Raw genomic sequence first — 16,868 nt, forward strand, 5'->3', positions numbered from 1 at the left:
ATGAGATTTAGTATCCTGATGAGATGTGCCGCCAGTGAACCTTGTGCCCTGCCTTGTTTACCTGCGTCCGTGCAGGTGGACCCAGAGGGAAGAAGCCTGCCTACAAAAAGACATACTACAACTCCCAGGAGTCACTGCAGCCTGAGTGAATTTTACTTCTTAAGGCAGAAAAGGAAAAAATATCTTTTTTCCTCAGCACCTAAATTCTAAGGGCAAACAGAAACTCATGCTGTTGGTATTTTGTCTTTACCAGACAATGTGTTAGTCAGACTTACCAATGTGCTTGGCTCTTTGAGGCTACTTCCTGCCTGCCACACAGGGAGAGATTTTCTGGGAGAGGATGGTAAGCCATGCACTCTTTCCCCCTTGTTTTTAGGATTACATTGAGCGGGCCCTTGGCATGGTGCTCCCTGAAGCTAAAGGAATAGGTTGTGTGGAAATACAGAGAGAAAGGTACTGGAAGTTGAGCCAGCTATTTCTTCAGTAAGGCATTTAGGGACTGCTTCAGAACTTGTTGGTGAATCAGATTTCTGATTGATTCTGTGGGTTGCATCTTCAAGTGAAAACTGAGTATTGAGGTTGTTATTCCATAAGGTTTTCAAATGACTGCTGAGAGATCCAAATATGACCCACTTCCCACTCTTTTTTTTTTTTAATTTTTGCTCTGTCTTTAGTTGTGAGAAAGACTAGTCCACTTACAAGGATGATGTAGGAAACAGAAATATACATCTGGCAGAACAAGAGTGGCTGATGGTGAGAAGAAATCTTTTATATAAGGAGGTTATTATCTATGATTTCTAAACTTTAGTCCTCTTCTCCTTTTTTTTCTTGTTTTCTTCCTTTTCCCTCTTGTAACAAGGAAGCCAGGTAGTTTTTCCTACTCAAGGAAAAGTTATTAGAAAGCCAAGGGTAGCAGCAGGGAATAGTTGATAAGATGGTGATTACTTCTTTAAAAAACACCTATAAAGTTCTTTTAAATTCTAAGCAATGTCACTATTACAATCGATGAAAAGTGTTGTTCATAAACATCAACAACTGTTTAACACTTAAGCTGTAACCATCTTTTCTGCCAAATGGTTAAAAATAATTATGTAGCAGCTTTAATAGTTAAAACGTCTTTTTTCAAAGCAACCAGTAGGCCTTTTTTCAGGTACAGCCTGTATCTACAACAAAGAGAATACTATGATGGGGAACTTATTCTAAGACAGGATTTTTATCATGTTGGGACATTTCTTACCAGCATTATTTAAAAGCTTTTAAAAAAAATCCTCCCTCACACCTTTGTTCTTTCTGTGCCAGGAAATGTTGCTACATATTTAATACCATATTTTAAATGTTTCATATGTTTATGACATGAAATACATGTACAATATAATCAAGGCTCTTCAAATTCTTCTGTGCCTATTTCACTCCAAACAGCAGCCTGACAGTTTGTGTGAGGAAATTCTTCTGGCCACAAATGCTGTAAATTGACAAATACATTTTATAACTGTTTTTTACAGCTTCGATCTCTTTCCATTACATGACAAAGACAAAATGTGGGGCTGCTGGGAAGAATGCTGCTTCTTTTACTCTCTCTTTAAAAATTATTCTGTTTATTCTGAAGGTTTTGTAATTAACTCTTAAAAAGTCTGTTTGAATTTGGGGAACCTATAAAAAAGGGACAGAGTGAGGTTTGCTCATCCTGCTAACCTGGATCAATATAATTGCATATTTCTCAAACCACCAGTAACACCCTGGTGGTAACTTCACACCACCAAGAGGAGACCTAAACAAGAACTCAGTTGAAACTGGAAGGCTCCTCATTTCTCTCAAACAGGATTCATTTTCTAATTTTATTTTCATGGATCTGACGTGTACATAAGCATACAGAATTCCTAGGAATCTAGTTCCTGCAGGTAATACAGATTAGAACTTTCTTTCATCTCATGGTTTTTGGGCATGGGCAAGAGCAAAGCAAATTTTTTTTGGTAGCAATTAAGCATTTCATTGTAGTGTTTATGTGTTAGTGGGAATAAAAAGAAAATTACCTGATGGAAAGCTTGATATAGTTTATGACTTTTAAATTAAAATATTGAAGGTAGTTTTCTTTCATGGACAGTGATCTTTCCAAAGGTATTTTTGTTTGTTTATTTGGGATTTTTTTGTGGTTGGTTGATTGGTTTGGTTTTTTGGTTTTCTTCACAGTGAGAGCTTTTAGTAAAAAAAAAAATAATTTTTTTTTTCTTTTGTTCTGACATTTTCTTAGATCATTCCTGGGAAATTGCGGAGTGCAAATTTCTGATCACCAGGTTTACATGGACCTCCTGGCCTATGCTGTCAATGGCTCAACTTTTCCTCTCACTAAATAAGTAAATCATAGAACTTAAAACACTCAGGTCTGATGTAAGACAAAGTGACTTGGAGCAAAAACTGAAACATTTACTGGGATTTGTAGAGGCAAACAAGTAAAAAAGTAAAATTTTAACAGGGTTTTTGGGTTTGGTTTCTTTTTCATTAGATGATACTGTAATTACTAATACTTCAACTTGTGGTTTTCACCATAGCTGCAAGAGCAGATGATTTTAAGTCTTCATAAACTAATGTAGCATACTTTGCAATACTGAACACTAACCTCCTCTTATGAGTGTCAATGCACTGTATGGTAAAGTATAAAGACTGTAATGTTTTAATTTCCATCCTGTTCTCTTTCCGCTGTTGCTTGTTTACTTTGGTTTCATCATATAAATATTTGTGTGCATACTGGTTTATTGTGTTGCTCTAAACACATGTGAATCTAATTACCAATGTGTTTAATTTGAATATAGTGTTACATGGTTTTTAATCACGCTCCAAGTCACTTTTAATGGTTACAAGAAAAGTATTTCTGGAACACATACTTCTCAGACCATAAGGATGTACTGTTCCCAGAAATAGTTTAGATTATTTAATCTATTAGCAAATGAATGTTGTGCAAATACTTTTGGATGGGATCCCAATGTTAATTAACAGAAAGTAAAGTCAAGAGGTTAAAAATTAAACTTGAATTCTATTAGGTTTTGTAGATTTTTAAATACATTTTAGCAAGCCATACATCTTTCTCCTTCTGAAAAGCACACCCCAAGTATGTATACTGCATCTTTTGAGTTGCATGGAAACATTATTTTGTGTATATTGATTTCTTAGTACTAGTCTGGCAATAATAGTGTTTTGGTTTATTTTCCAAAAACTTAAAAAGACTGGAAAAGTACCGGTGAAGGAGTTATAGAAATGCAATGCCTTCTGCCCTTTGTTGCAGCAGTGATTCTGATAGTAAAATTTTTCTATACAACTTTTTCACTCTATTTTGCATTTTTTGTTGAAGGACTGCTAGCTGGGATGAAAAATATTTTGGTCCATCTATTCTACAATTTTTTGATATCTTTTCTTTATTTCTATAAGACATAAAATATTTTATTGCTTACAATACTGAGAAATCTCAGACAGATAATTTTATCCAGGTCGTATGATGGCCTACTACAGCCACCATTGATTTTTGTGCTGAAAGCAGGTGGGACCTATAAAAAAAAAAACACCAGAAAAACACACCTTGATGTGCACGTAGAGATTTAGGTGCAAAATGCATTCTGATTAATTTAATGTTGTGTGTTTATTTGTTTTTTGGACTGAAACCTTTATTGAACAATCACGTATATATTTATAATTACTAATTATTTTTCTTCCACATGAAAATCAGGAATAGACATAAGAATTTACTTCCTCTCACTAAAATATTTTTAACTTTATTAAACCATTTAATATTATCATCAACTAAAGGAAATTTACCAAAAGCAATGGGAAGTTGTGAGTCAGTGAATCAAAGAAAAAAAATTAACATGTGAAATAATTACAGCTAGTTGTAAATGTAAAACTGATTCTGTTTTGTGATGTTTTCAGTTTCTTACATGTGATTCCATTGCTATGTCACTTCCATCACAGCGCTCTTATGTAGTGTGATTCAACATTGTTACCATTCAGTGTTTCATTGTTTGTTGTGTGGAATTTATTTAGCTGCTCATGCTGCTGTCTTATTTTCTGTGTTTCCTTTCAAGTGATTCCTTCCCTTTTCGTACATGAGGTGGATTTGCAAGTCATTCTTTACCTGTGTAGGCTACAACTTGGCTGAAATGCTTGATGTTGACATCCTGCTTTTTTCCTGTGTCAACTTCCTCTTGTTCCTGCTGGAGCAATAGCGGGAGCCAAAGTCACATTTGAATGTGTAAGCAGGTAAATAGGTATTCCACCAGCAGACTGTGTTATACATCCTTCTAAGATATTCATTCCATACACTGCTGCCATGATAATTTTTACAGTTTGTGATTTTATATGCTTGCCATTTTGCAAACTATTACAATCACTGACTTTTGTTGAATTCTCAGAACAGTTGCTCTGTGCCAATTTCCCATTGGTGACAGTGGCTGGTAGCAAATAGTTCACAAGTAAAAGAGAAATGGTGATTATGGAGGCAGTATTTTTCTAGTTCCAGCACTTACACCCTTCGGGATCTCCTGGGTCAGCCTCTGAATCCTAGCCGGTGTTTATATTTTTTGGACAGTCCCCTTTTCTGTAAATTAGGCTTTTTAAAGCCTATTTATTACATATGCATATAAAAAATTCTGAGGCAGTGGTTTCTGCCTTTTATAGACACTTTTTTTTTTTTTATTCACTTTAAATCTCTTTGATCCTATTTTCCATCAGCTGTTTTCTCATTCTTTTAGTGTGCAAGTTAACTGCTCCCTATATACTTTTTCCAAACAGGCCTTCCCCATATTTTGACTCAGATCTGTTTTCCAAAATTAAGTTTACTTATAAAAAGTCTATTTCTTCAATTTGAGAGTTCCTCTTTTCCTTATTTTCTATTTGTACTTTCTCCTTTATAAGATTAAATTATAAATATTATGAAATCAATAAGAAATAAGGGAATTCAATGGCAGTTTTTATAAAGAAGTTGTAGAAATGCTTTTGTAGTTTTCTGTTACAGAAAATTTATCTCTGATTGTAATGTCACTCCTAGCTTAAACTGCGCACAATATTTAGTGAAATACCTCTGGCCATTACCACATTCTCTCAACATATACCTCTTTTCAGGTCAGGCATCAAAGACCCTCCAAGACACATGTGCATGCAGAGCACCTCTGAAGTTTTTTCTTTGTAGGTACTCTTCTTCCAATTTTGTTTACCTCCACACCTCAGGGTAGGCTGTAATCCAAACCAACTGAAAGAGAAAAAAAGCAACAGGTCTGATTCCTTTTCCATTCAGCACACCTGGATCTTGAACAGGGGATAACTAGTGCTGTACTTCAACTATTCTGTGAAACAAGCATTAGAGACACCTTTGTAAATATTGATAGTCAACATTGGTTTTCAGATGTGTTGTTATGGATATTCAACTTTTTGCTTGTGAGTTTGATGCAGAACTTGGTATCTAAAGGAAGAGAGCTGTGTTTAAACATCTAAGATTTATTGAAAACTGTGATTTACAGCATCTGAACATCTGGCCTGAAACATGGGTTTGGAAAGGTTTCTGTAAATAAAAGACAAGTTGATGACAGCACAACTTTTCCCCCCACCTCCCTTAATTGTCATAGATATTGATTTTAGATGCATTCACTCTGATGTATTTTGCATTATTATCAACATGAAAATGCTACCTGTGATACATTTATTTTTCCATATCAAAAAGAGTTGTGTCAAAGAACAGTGTTTCCCCTACACGATTAAAAACTGTGTTTTTTTAAAAAATATTTTGAATACGCAACTTTTAAATGGTAGAACAGGATAAAGTATTTTTACACAGCTGTTCAGAAGCAAGAGTAGCTGTAATTGTTCACACCAAGGCACTTGGTCTTGCAATATCATTGCTTACCACTGTCATAGAAAACATTAGATATGATTAGCTGCAGGTATCCATTCCAGATGATATCCTAGTAAAGTCCTTTATATATTTCATCTTATAATTGTATTTGCAAGTTAATGTTTGAAGTGTCAGTCTTTGTAAAATTAGCTCATCTTGTTATGATTTAGAGCTTTGATGTGAGTGAAAGGCTTCAATTGCAATGCACAGTCACATCTGAGAGTAAACTGCATAGACAAAGAGCCTTACAAGACTAGTAAATCAAATACTCTGAACTGTCTATGTGGATTATGAGGTACTATTTGCATAACTTTGAAGTATTTATACTGATGAAATTACAATAATTAAAATCATTGCTGTGTCAATTGCTAGATGCCACAAGGCATAGCAATTACTAGCATGCAAATCAGACTTTGTGTAAGCATTTTAAAGAATAATTACCTTATTTGATTCAGATGTGCCTGAAAGGCATTAAGAATCATTTGAGCTATTTTCCTTCAACAATTTTTAGGTCTCAGATAATATTGTTTTTATTATTGTTGTTGATGATAATGCCTCTGTGTGGGCATATGTCTATATGTTTCTGGTTTAGGTGTAAACTGAAGCTTGGTAGTACAACATGCTGAAGCAGTTAGGAAGGATTTTTTATATTAGCTTTTTCTCAGTCTCTGTCTAGAAATAATTTTATTTAGCATAAGAACAAATATAAGCTTGCAAACTCTTAGTATTTTGTTGGTTTTTTTTGCTACAGTTTGTTATGGAGGAAATATATAAATTATTTCTTAGAGAAAAATAAATTTGTTATTTTTCTTTAGATTTTTAATAGATGACTTCAGTTTCCACAACATGATTTTGAAACATGTATTCTGAAGAAATATGGAGCATAAAGAGGTGCTCATTCGCATAATTGAAGATACGTAATTTATTGCAGAAACATAATACCAATCAGGAATTTAATTAAGTCGACCCAAATTTCAGAGCTAATTCTCCTTTACTAATTCTGGGTGGCAGAAGATGTACTTTGCAGTGAACAGTGGTGGACAATTGACAGACACAAGTAGCAGAGAGTGAAAGAGGGTCTCCTTCTGATACTGGAGCCATACCACAGTGCCAAGTCACTTGAGAAGCACTTTTAAATGGTTCAGGCCTTGGGGTTAATCAGTGCCATGAGTTTTCCTAGAGAGGTCCTGCTTTAAAGTGCATATCCCAAAGTACATGATATGCCCTGATATACAGCATATTCCAATATGAAAACAAGGAATTTTGGTGTCCTCCCTCCTGGCTTTGTTTTCGTAATAACTTCATTTCCCATGCCCAGTGCAGTACTTGTTGCTGTTAAAATCCCAATTGTTTAGGTAATACTAGCTAAGAACTTGGCATGTGTGCAGATACATTTGAAATTTGTTTTGTTTATTTATCAAATGAGACTGTTGTTCTATCAGTTTTATCCTGAATTTTGCAAGGATTATGTGAAAAAATAATTTCAAGTAATTAAATCCTCTGTATGAAGAAATACCTATACAAAGACAGCATTATATTTGTTAACATAAATCATCCATAAAACATTAGCATTTTATCCCTGATAGAAAATGCACAAATAATTAAGGACAGAAGAAAAGGTAAATCAGTATGAGATGAGCCTCAACACATGATGCCATTTCAGTGGAGCTCTGAAGGACATTAAAGTGTGTGCCATAAAGATAAATCTGAGTGCCATAAAGAATCCACCTTGGCCATTCCACCTCTGTCTTTGTGTGGGAGTGTTGTTTATTTTCCCCCTTCTTTCTCTTGCAAAGTTTCGATTGTGCTCCTCATCACTTGGTTGTCAGTAAAATATGCACTGTCCTCTCACATGAGAAGAGGTTTGTGATCCCTATGAATCTGCAGAACCATGTGAACTTTTTGGAGACACCAGGTTCAGAGCTCGCCTTCTGTAGTGACAGCTGAAGATAAGCATCTGCATTCTGATGTCTCCCTTACCTCTGTAAATTATAGCATCTCTGAGCAGGAAGAAAACCCCTTACAGTTAATACTTATTAACTCAAATAACCTTATGCTTCTTGTCCTCTTGTTATCACAAATTTGTTGTTATTACAACAATCTATTTTTAACTAAATAACAGCATAGTTCTGATCTAGTTTTGAGGCACAAACCCTGGGTTTCAGCCTTATATGCTGTTCAAATATCACCCACCCATTTTTCAATGAGCCCAAGTGTGAGACCATTGTTCACTTGAGCTCAAGCTCAAGTATGAAGACTATTAAAAACTGACCCTTGAAGTGACTGGTTCTAACGCTGTTTCGGCAAAAACATTTTTTATTTATTATTTCCTCACTTTATTCCCTCCCTTTCATTTGTCTTTTAATTCTGAAATTGAATATGGGTTTTTTTAGAACTTTTTTCTTCTCCAAATGTAAACTGCTTTTGTCTGCTTCTGGATGCATCATTTAATTGTGGTGTTTTTTCTAATATTCATACTTGAGTGTACCCAGATATACCTATATATGTGTTACTCCATCCATTTTTTACGAAGGCAGCTCTTTCACCTTCCAGCTCCAGTTCTCTCCCATATGAGTCTAGTGCCATCACCATTCATCATGTTCACGTAATGGGTTGGAAGAAGAGCTATACTTGCTCTCCTTAAATGAACTGCTACTGTTATTACAGAGGTGTGATTGCTGCTGGTATAATGTATTGTAACCATCCAATGTGAAATGCATTTTGTGATGGCTAATAAGTACATTAACAGCCTTTATGTTTGCATTATTAGGATTTAGTTAGAAACCTACTATTTTCGGAAGGGACAATCACCTAAGCCAAATAATTTCCAGTCTGACCCTTATGTGCAAGGGCAGGAGTATAACTCATCTTAGTTTTTCCTCTATCAGGATCATAAATGGTCATGCTTTAGCTGTCATTAACATAGCTTGAACTGGCTACTGAAAGAGACTAGTATTGGCAGCATTTGTCACACTGCAACTTAACAGTTTTCCTTATTTTTTTTTTTTTTTTTAATTCTGAGCCACATGGCATCCATTAAGACCATTGTAGTCTGCATCCCTGCATGCCTTTCCAGTTCACTTCTTTATTAATTTCGTTGGAGATTTAAACTTTTTTTTTTAAATCTGCATCTTTTTTGTGGGGTTTTGGAACTCCATTCTTAGCTCTTTGTTTATGTTCTGTTTCATCTGCTTTGGGAAATTTCAATGGATGTACTGAATCCTCACAGGCATCTGGATTTTTGTTTGGTTTGCTTCTCAGGAGAGGTATTCTTCAGGAAATTCAGACTCTTTTTGATGTCTAAAAAGAGCATATTGTGTATTGAGATACTTTGGAAATCTTAGTTCTTATTCATTATTTAGGTTTTTTTTTTCAAATAATTAAATCTCTTCCTTGTTTTTTTCCAAAGGAAAAAAATACTAGAGGGAACGGTAATACTTTACTTATTACTGATGAACATCCTTATCTGTCATCCCAGTGTTTTATCCAGAGAAAACAAAAGGAAAACCGTGAAAATCAGTAGAGATCAAGTCCTTCTAAAACCAAGATACCTACTATTCATTTTCAGTGCACTTGGTATGCAGTTTTTGGTCCCACCTAAAAATAGAACATAAGACCAGATGATCTAGTACAGTCACGAAGCCCTAAAATACAAAATACTGCATATGATTGTTCATTGATCCAAATGCCCTTTATAGGGTCTTGCATTGCATTGGTGATTGCTGCATGTCATGCACAGAGGAACATCTTGAAGTCTGAAGGCAAGAATCCTTGTGTCTTACTGGAATGTTTTTAGGATATATTATGGTGGAGGAAAGAGAAGAGGAGAGAGAGAGAATAAGATCATTGACTGACAGTGTGCTTGAAGGAGCCACTCCCTCAGAATAAAAAATATGTGAAAGTACTTTGGGTCTCAAATTTCATCATATGACTGTTTACTTTGATGGAATATATTTCAAGGAGAGCAAATTATGACATTTAGTCAACCTCATACCTTAAATTAACTGAAAGTGCTCTATAATGGTAGTAAATCTGGCAGGTGTGACTACATTAAATCTTCATGTTTTGCTTTCCAAACAATAAAAAAAATCAAACAAATTATGAGAAAAGGTTTATCCAACTGAAGACAGACAAACCATTTCACATATTTTGAAATATATTGATCTTGGAGATTTTTTTTTTGAAACTGACAAAATCTGTGGTTACTTCCTCGCTCTGATTCGAGGGAACTTTTGAATGTCTTCTTTATTCTTAAGGTTAGATATTAGGAACCTGGTTGTCAAAAGAATGTAAAAAACACAGGCCAAAGGGGATTGCTTATCACAGAAAAGTCTCAAAATCTTATGTTGTGCTACAGTAGCAGTTCCCATGTTGCTTCTGTCATTGCAGGAGTCTTTTTTTCTATGTTTGTACGTGTTTTTTAATTTTGGGAGCACACTACCTCTTGTTTTTTCTTTTCCTGTTACACTCACTGTGTGTACCCTTTGAAATCTTAATACTGCCAGTTCAGCTTTGCTGAATCTGGGGGAAGAGAAGAAGCTTTTAATTAGTAGCTCAGGTTTCACTAGAGTTGAAGAAAGACATATCATGTCAACATAAATTATCTTCATGAAGAAAATTAGGAAGGTTATTCCTTGGAGATTGTAGAAGAAATCTAGGTATTGGAGGAGAAAGAATTTCAATACTTTTCTGGTTTTCTACCCACCTATGTTGTCAGATTTTACAGTTACATTACCAACTTAAGCTGTGTTAAGTAAACAAATATATTGTGGTGAACTGTGCTGGGACCTAACCGGAGTCAGAGGGGCCCTGCTCTTTCCCTCAGACTAGAAGAAAGAAATTATATGTTGTCATCTTTTCATCTTAATCTAGATGAAGAGAGGTAGAAATTGTATGTATGTCACAGCCAGAATTATTTCACTTCTCAAAACTACTTTTTTGCATGAAAGAACTTCCCATTGTCATAAGTAGCTACTGACTTACTGGTGTGCTTTCTATTTTTAGTGTTTTTTAATTTTTTATATTTTATTTTTAAAACTTCCTTAAATAAAGAAAATATACACAAGAAACTTCTGCAAGCTCAGATTGCAAAGAGTAAAAGTCCCACTACTTCTCCTCACATTCAAATGGAAAAATGGCTCAAATCCAGCTGTTTCACCACTGGATTGCTGAAGGTTTCTGTAGTTCATACAGTTGATTGTTGTATTTGGCCCCTCTGCAAATACACTGAGTTTCATAAGTGGCTGAAACTGGCTTTACTCCCTTATGTAGTACACACAGTAGCTGGAGGGATAGTTCTCGGAAAATTGTGAGTGTTGGCGCTAACCCCTTTTTAAAAATATGTGGAACAGAAGGATTTACACCTTTTAATTAGAAATTTTCTCCCTTTAAGCTAAAAAAATCTACATTCTTTCTGGGTGTCCTGGGTTTTAAAATGGGATATCCAGGAACTGCATGAAAAGCAACATACAGCAGAAGAGGAGATGAAGAATACAACTTGAGATAAATACGAGACTTTATGCTCTGACTAGAAATACTTCTATAAAACTATGTGTCAGATTAAAAGGTTGAGAGCTGGCAGGTATAGTACAGTGGAAAGTTACACTTATTCATTTACTAGACCTACAGCATAGAGTATTAGCCTGAGGTGACCACTTAACCTGGAAACTTAAGAACCAGATCTGAATTAACAATGTAGCTAGAGCTCATAAAATTAAGCAAATATTTCCTCAAACAGAAACATTTCCAGCTCATGTGTGGGATGGATGTTGTCCATCCTGTGGATAGGAAAAAATTAATATTTAGGTCAGGCTAGCCTTCATGTAATTCTCCTTAAGGTACCCCAGTGATAAAATATTCAAGAATAATTTCAGAAAAATCTTGCCGCAAGTAGAATTTATTTTTAGAATAAGTTTTTGGAAAAGCAGCTATCTTCACCAATATATTTCCTTCCTTTTTTTTTCATGATATTGCAAATTCTACATTTATTTACTCTGGTCTTCTAACAGCCATATTGCTCAGAAGAGTGTCTCTGAAGTGTATACTCTCTATGAATATATCCATGTGTTTTTCTGTAGATAGAGACTTTCTTCATTATAATGTGACATTTACATAACTTTACTTATGCATCAATTCAAATATATAGTTTGAATTGGTGTCTGTTGTATTAAACACTGGACTTGCACACAATCATATAGCCCTCTATCCACAAAAACAGAAGAGCGTAAGAAAATAATAGCAAATCTCATATCTCTTCCACTATCTGTACAATTCAAATAATACCATTTTGCTGAAACATGGTCAGAAGGTTTATAAAATATTTCAGTGAATAGTAGAGTGTATGAAGGAATCCAGTTTCCATAATACGCATGTAAAAATTGTGGGGAAGGACACTGAAAGACCCTCACTGACATCTCAGTCCTTCATGCAGTCTTTCCTGAGCTCCCTTGGCAGACAAGACAGAAGACATGAGTAAGACCATCCTGGTTAGAGCAAAGAGATTAGACCTGATGTGGTTTCCCCTCTACAGAGAACTGGCCTAAAGGAAAGCAGTTGGTGTGGGATCATCCCTTACAAAGAACAGAAAATACATTTTGTCGCAGACATCTTTTGTGAAAATCCTTTTCTTTAGGATTTTTCCTTCTGAGAAGCTAAGAGGCCTCAGAGACAAAATGTAAACAATGGTTATTTTCTGCTGTGGAATGCAACAGGTGGGTCCGTGATTGGTCTCGTGTGGACGTTTTGATTTAGTGACCACTCACGGCAGAGCTGCCTCTCTCTCTGTCCGAGACACAGATCTTTGTTATTCATTCTTTTCTATTCTTGACTTAGCTAGCTTCTGAGGAATATATATATTACACATAAAATATTTACATTACACATAAAATAATAAATCAAGCCTTCTGAACATAGAGTCAACATTCTCATCTCTTCCCTCATCCAAGAGCCCCTGCAACCACTGTCACAACATTTGAGGAGTGAGTCTTGGCTATGAATAGGTTATTCTGTTCAATGAGATCTCCAGAAGGACAAGGTTTTGATTTGAGAGGATTGAAAGAGAAATTAGTATGTGAAGGGATGTATAACATTGCTGCTACCATGCTAAAGTGGTCTGTGAAGATGAAAACACTGAGAGAAAGCATGATTACAGGACAAATATCCTGAAACAAAGAGTTCTGCTCCTGAAACCTTCCTGCAAGAAGAAAGAGACATTGGAAGCCTTGAGGACAGATTGATTAAATTTTACATGAGGAATGAAAGTGGCATGAAAAAAGCAAAGAATATAAGAATAAGGAGTTGGTTTAAAAGGTGCAGTGAATCTAATATTTGTGTTTTTCAAGAGCGTGATTTAATTAAATATTTTGGTGCATGCCTGAAAAAAATATATCCCAGTGTGCTGAAGAAATTTGTGTGTTTCTGAATGTTGGTCAGCCATGCCAAAGGAAAGGCTGAGAATATCAGGGAGAACTGCATGAAATTAGCACTAAAATTAGTAGAAGCAGGATAAAATTTATTAAGTACCAAATGGAAAATTATACACATGAGGGTGAAAGCAAAATAATAAATAAAATTATTAAGAAATGAGAGTGTCTGAGAGAGGGATTGGCTGTGGATATTGAACACCAGATGATAGCAACCTTCCTAATTTTGAAAAAGGCATATAAAATGTGTCAAGTGCTGCCTTTTTAGTAAAAAAAATCCATCTACTTTTTACAATAAAAAATAAGGAAGAAACCTGGCCTGAGTAAGGGAGAAGTCTTCAGAGAAATCAACATATACATGTGTGCTGCTATCATGGTGGCCTAAGGCTTTATTATGTTCTGAATAGCATATTTGTGTTAACCAACAGGGAGAGGCTTAAAGTGCAGTGTGAAACCTCCTCCACCAATTCAGTGATGTCAGTATCACTTCTGGGTTTATGTTAATTCTGATCATTATTATTTTGAACATGTAAAATAAAAATAGGCTTCTATATAGCAAGGGAGTAAAATATTTTAGGGAAACAAGAAAAGAAAATAAAAGGGAAAAAATTACTGTTTCTGGAATGGAAGCAGAACATTTTGCAGGAAGAATTGTAGGAACTGTACACCTTGGTAGGCAGTCAGCAAAGCTAGATGGTTTCTGTGGTTTTTTTTCCATTAAATCAAGAAGGCACATTGAAGCATTGATAAAAAGGGAGAATGAACGTTTTTTCAAACTAAAATTTTAAGTAGGAATTTTTGTGGTGTTTTTGCATAGTATATGTATTTTCTTTCTGCAGTGATTTTATTTACATTCAAATGTGAAAATTTCTTTTACATTCTTGACAATTACAGTTAATTGTCAAAAGGAGAAAGGAAGGTTAAAGAGGCAATGGATTTCAAAGGGTCAGTTTCTCCCATTTTTAGGAATTATATCCTCTTAGAACAGTTGAACACGTAACCTCTTTGTTCTAAGTCTCTTTATCCCCTTCCTTTTCTAGTCTCCAGTCCTCTGTAGTAGTAGTTATTTTTACATGCTTTCTCAGAAGACAATGCTTTTATTATAAATGGCAGAATTAATAGAATTAAAATTATGTTTACCAAAAATGGTATGAAAAGAGAAAAGAGAGTTTGTATGGCACGACATGCACTATGGGGATAACTTGTGTGTCTGTGGAAATTTAAACGATGGGTTAGAGTTTCTTTCTCAAATGTGGGCATGCAGTAATCTGAACATTACTCTTGGGAGGAAGAAACCAGGAAGAGAAAGCTAATTCCTAAGAAGAGAAGAAACATCAAATATATGTAACATGAATCCCTCTAGGAGAAATGGAAATGGAAAATTTACTTTATTCATTTACTTTTTGTAATTTTAATTTTATTTGCTTGCTTAGTATAGATTGAGGGCAGCTAGAAAGACCAAAGGCTGTATCAGCAAAGAGAATGTCATTCTTCAAACTCTAGGAGCAGGAATTACAAATTTTGTTGGAAAAGGCTGTGATTTTCTTTGGCAAGTGTTTTGATGAACAGTTTGCATAATGTACCTGGTATTCCTTAAGCATCTAGTGTTACTATTTTTCATGCTTTACACGTTAGATTGTATCTATTGATTGAATATTGAAAGCCTTTAAGCATTTTAATGTTTTATAACAGAACAGGTGCTTGATTTTCCTCCAGTGAACTGATGAAGACAGACTTAAAAGACAATTTTGTAGTTCACAGTCTAGTCTGAATACCTTTCAGCTAGACAGCCCTGTGGTTGTGTATGTAAGTAGCTACTGGTTAAAATGCCCACAGGTGTGGCCACAGAATCTAGACAGTTCCTTCCTATTTCAGATTCTGGTACACAGCACAAGGGGGTTTCTTGGTAGTGCATAACAGCAAAGGTCAGGCAACCCCAAATCTAGAGCCAAAAAGAAATAAAAATAAAAGCAGAAAATCAAAACAAAGGAATAGTAACCTGGTAAACAAGCTTAGTTCTTCCAAACAAGAAACACTGATGAAACTCTTCATTGCTGCTGTTTAAAAGCTTTAAAATACACCATAGAAGCAAAAACATCACAGAAGTATCTTGAGAAATGAGGTTCAGCCACTGTTCCATATTGGAGTCTGTTAGGCCTACTTGTAACCTACAATGCTCTGAAGATCTCAGCACTCATTGATGACAAGCCTTTAAACTTGTAATACATGGTAACAGGCTGTTATGTCTTACTGACGAGCAGGAGAAAAGGACGCAAAGTGTTTCTGAACTTTTTAAAAAATTTCTTTCCCATTTCCAGATAGACAGTTTTAGTTACAATAACCTGAACATTTTTATACAGCAGTATGCTATTGCCTCAGATACAAAGCCAGATCTCAACCTTCAGTAACACAAGTGAAGTTATGTTGTAAACAAAAACTTGAAACCTCTACAAGTCTTGGGCTGAATCCCATCATGTGAAGAGGGAGTGGGGCCTGTTCCTTGCATGGCAACTGGGAACTAGATCCTGTAGGGCAACATACTGGGAATACTGGTATTATGTGATGAGAATACGATAGCGCAGGTATAGTTTTGCATCTAATAGCTGTAACACACAGAATGATTCATAGATTAAGGATTATGTTTGGAATAGCACAGCCCCATGCTTAATGGAAGGTGAAAAGAGGCTTCCTTGTGACTTTCTGGTTTCAAGCATTTTTGCAATGACTCAATAGTGACCAGCATAGGCCAAATTGAAAACAGTAGATGGAAATATATATCAACATGCCCAATGGATATTTGCATTACCCAATTAAAACACCAAGGCATATGACTAATATTGAAAATACACATTTTGTTATGATTATAAATGTATATATTTTATTATTTTAGCTATGCTTTCACATCATAGAGTCAAAGAATTGTTTGAGCTGGAAGGGACTTTAAAGATCATCTAGTTCCAACTCTCTTCCATAGGTAGGGAACCCTCCATTAGATAGGGCTGCTCAGAGCCCCATCCAACCTGGCCTTGAACGCTGGGGAATATGGCATCCACAATTTCTCTAAGCAACATGTTCAAGTGCATCACCATTTTCTGCATAAATAATTTTTTCTTAATATCTAATTTAAACCTACCCTCATTCAGTTTAAATCCATTTTCCCTTGTTCTGTCACTACATGCCCTTCTAAAACCATATTGTACACATTGTGGACACAGAACTGTTCACAGGACACCTCTGGGCCTGATTTGATGTGAGGATTCCTTCTGCTTGATTGTCTCATTGCTCTCAGGAATTTTTAACTTAATCTTTATTTTTTCTATCCAGATATTTGGTATAATGTAATATAGCTTGTCTACTCTAAAAGAAGTTGGATATTTCTGCTGTATATATATAAATTCAGGTTTTCCAACAAGAAAAAATTTGACTTCCAAAGATCACTAGGAATGTTTTCTTTTTTTTTTTTTTACCCATGTTTGGGCCTGATGCCAGATTTCTTTGATTCCTGGAGGAATTCATAGATATCTCAGCTTAGTTACTGCTGTTGCAAACTCTCAAAAGCTCAGTTAATGAACCTC

The sequence above is a fragment of the Melospiza georgiana genome, chromosome 1 (assembly GCF_028018845.1).
Source record: "Melospiza georgiana isolate bMelGeo1 chromosome 1, bMelGeo1.pri, whole genome shotgun sequence".
NCBI classification, from domain to species: domain Eukaryota; kingdom Metazoa; phylum Chordata; class Aves; order Passeriformes; family Passerellidae; genus Melospiza; species Melospiza georgiana.